This window comes from Nerophis ophidion, linkage group LG10 (assembly GCF_033978795.1).
Source record: "Nerophis ophidion isolate RoL-2023_Sa linkage group LG10, RoL_Noph_v1.0, whole genome shotgun sequence".
Classification (NCBI taxonomy): Eukaryota; Metazoa; Chordata; class Actinopteri; order Syngnathiformes; family Syngnathidae; genus Nerophis; species Nerophis ophidion.
This window is the reverse complement of record NC_084620.1, coordinates 7620518-7624138: the sequence shown is the minus strand read 5'-3', so window position 1 is coordinate 7624138 and position 3621 is coordinate 7620518.

The following is a 3621-nucleotide window of genomic DNA, read 5'->3' as shown; positions in this document are numbered from 1 at the left end:
TGGTCGTGAGGGCTCCCACGAACTTTGGAGAGCGTGTGCGCGCACCTCTCTCTCTTTAGTTGAGGGGCGTTCAAATCTGTGGGAATAAATCTGCAGTTTAAAGGCCTACTGAAATGAGATGTTCTTATTTAAACGGGGATAGCAGGTCCATTCTCTGTGTCATACTTGATCATTTCGCGATATTGCCATATTTTTGCTGAAAGGATTTAGTAGAGAACATTGACGATAAAGTTTGCAACTTTTGGTCGCTAATAGAAAAGCCCTGCCGTTACCGGAAGTATGTGCGTGTGACGTCACGAGTTGCAGGGCGCTGTCACGCCAAATTTCTTCTCCCTACAACCCCTCCCCCATTTACTTCTGGGATCATGATTAATACAGACGTTTTGTTAACGCTATAATATAAAAATATGAAGCTATATTATCAATCAATCGATGTTTATTTATATAGCCCCAAATCACAAATGTCTCAAAGGACTGCACAAATCATTACGACTACAACATCCTCGAAAGAACCCACAAAAGGGCAAGGAAAACTCACACCCAGTGGGCAGGGAGAATTCACATCCAGTGGGACGCCAGTGACAATGCTGACTATGAGAAACCTTGGAGAGGACCCCCCCCCCTCTAGGGGACCGAAAGCAATGGATGTCGAGCGGGTCTAACATGATACTGTGAAAGTTCAATCCATAGTGGCTCCAACACAGCCGCAAGAGTTCAGTTCAAGCGGATCCAAGACAGCAGCGAGAGTCCCGTCCACAGGAGACCATCTCAAGCGGAGGCGGATCAGCAGCGTAGAGATGTCCCCAACCGATACAGGCGAGCGGTCCATCCTGGGTCCCGACGAGCGGTCCATCCTGGGTCTCGACTCTGGACAGCCAGTACTTCATCCATGGTCATCGGACCGGACCCCCTCCACAAGGGAGGGGGGGACATAGGAGAAAGAAGAGAAGTGGCAGATCAACTGGTCTAAAAAGGAGGTCTATTTAAAGGCTAGAGTATACAGATGAGTTTTAAGGTGAGACTTAAATGCTTCTACTGAGGTAGCATCTCGAACTGTTACCGGGAGGGCATTCCAGAGTACTGGAGCCCGAACGGAAAACGCTCTATAGCCCGCAGACTTTTTTTGGGCTCTAGGAATCACTAATAAGCCGGAGTCCTTTGAACGCAGATTTCTTGCCGGGACATATGGTACAATACAATCGGCAAGATAGGCTGGAGCTAGACCGTGTAGTGTTTTATACGTAAGTAGTAAAACCTTAAAGTCACATCTTAAGTGCACAGGAAGCCAGTGCAGGTGAGCCAGTACAGGTGTAATATGATCAAACTTTCTTGTTCTTGTCGAAAGTCTAGCAGCCGCTTTTTGTATTGCATATTATAAAAATACAGACGTTTTGTTAACGCTATATTATAAAAAAATTTAAAAAACAATTCACTAACACAAGCTATGGGATGACATAAGAGGAAACGTGACCCCGGAAGTAAATGCGTCATCCATAGCTTGTGTTTGTAAAATGTTTTTTGAATTTTTTTTATAATATAGCGTTAACAAAACGTCTGCATTTTTATAATATAGCGTTATATTTTTATAATATAGCGTTATATTTTTATAATATAGCGTTATATTTTTATAATATAGCGTTATATTTTTATAAATAGCGTTAACAAAACGTCTGTATTAATCATGACCCCGGAAGTAAATGGGGGGAGAAATGGTTTTTGTATGGGGAAAGAAATTTGGCGTGACAGCTCCTCACATATTCACATTGTTTTTAATGGGAGCCTCCAACAAAAAGAGCTATTCGGACCGAGAAAACGACAATTTCCCCATTAATTTGAGCGAGGATGAAAGATTTGTGTTTGAGGATATTGATAGCGAAGGACTAGAAAGAAAAAAAAAAGGCGATTGCATTGCGACGGATTCAGATGTTTTTGGACACATTTACTAGGATAATTCTGGGAAATCCCTTATCTTTCTATTGTGTTGCTAGTGTTTTAATGAGTTTGATAGTACCTGATAGTCAGAGGGGTGTGTCCACGGGTGTCTTGAGGCCAGTGTCTGAGGGAAGTCGACGGCAGCTGTACGGGCGGCGCAAGCTCAGCTGATCTCCGGTAAGAGGGGACTTTTTACAACAATTTTCTCACCAAAAACTGCTGGTTGACAAGTGGTCGGGAACCATGTTCGCTTGACCGCTCTGATCCATAGTAAAGTTTCACCTCTGGGAATGTTAAACAAGGAATCACCGTGTGTTTGTGTGGCTAAAGGCTAAAGCTTCCCAACTCCATCTTTCTACTTCTACTTCGCCATTATTAATTGAACAAATTGCAAAAGATTCAGCAACACAGATGTCCAAAATACTGTGTAATTATGCGGTTAAAGCAGACGACTTTTAGCCGCGAGTGGTGCAGCGCTAATATTTCCTTACAGTCCGTGACGTCACCCACATGCGTCATCATTCCGCGACGTTTTCAACAAGAAACTCCGCGGGAAATTTAAAACTGCAATTTAGTAAACTGAAAAGGCCGTATTGGCATGTGTTGCAGTTAATATTTCATCATTGATATATAAACTATCAGACTGTGTGGTTGGTAGTAGTGGGTTTCAGTAGGCCTTTAAACATCCATTGTCACAATCCAATTGGCTTCAATACAAAAGCTCCATAGAAAATTACAGTATTATAAAGCTATTTGCTATTAATAGTACTGCCATTTCAGGTAACGATTCAATCGGACGGTATAGCTCGGTTGGTAGAGTGGCCGTGCCAGCATCTTGAGGGTTCCAGGTTCGATCCCCGCTTCTGCCATCCTTGTCACTGCCTCAAGACACTTTACCCAACTGCTCCCAGTGACACCCAAACTGGTTTAAATGTCAATCAATCAATCAATCAATGTTTACTTATATAGCCCTAAATCACTAGTGTCTCAAAGGGCTGCACAAACCACTATGACATCCTCGGTAGGCCCACATAAGGGCAAGGAAAACTCACACCCAGTGGGACATTGGTGACAATGATGACTATGAGAACCTTGGAGAGGAGGAAGCATGATGTTTCCACACCCATGCTTCACAGTAGTTATGGTGTTCTTGGGATGCAACTCAGCACTCCTCCTCCTCCAAACACCACGAGCCGAGCCCATACCAAAAAGCTCCACTTTCCTTAACACGGATCAATCGTCCCGTCCCCCCTAGCAGAAAAACAGCCCCAAAGCACGACGCCTCCACCCCCATGCCCCACAGCAGGCACGGTGCTCCTGGGATGCAACTCAGCATTCCTCCTCCTCCAAACTCGACGAGCTGAGCTGATACAGCAGAGGATTGGGAGAATGTAACTTAGATATTGGGTTTCACTATGTAAAAGCAGTTTGAGTAACTAGAGAAAAGTGTTATATAAATATAATTGACTTCACAATCCATGTTCTACCGCTTGTCCCTTTTGATGTCGAGGGGTGCTGGAGCCTATCTCAGCTGCATTCAGGCAGAAGGTGGGGCACACCCTAAATAGGTCGCCACTTCATCGCAGGGCCAACACGGACAGACAGACAACATTCACACTCACATTCATCCCAATGTAGTGTTGCCAATCAACCTATCCCCAGGTGTATGCCTTTGGAGGTGGGGGGAAG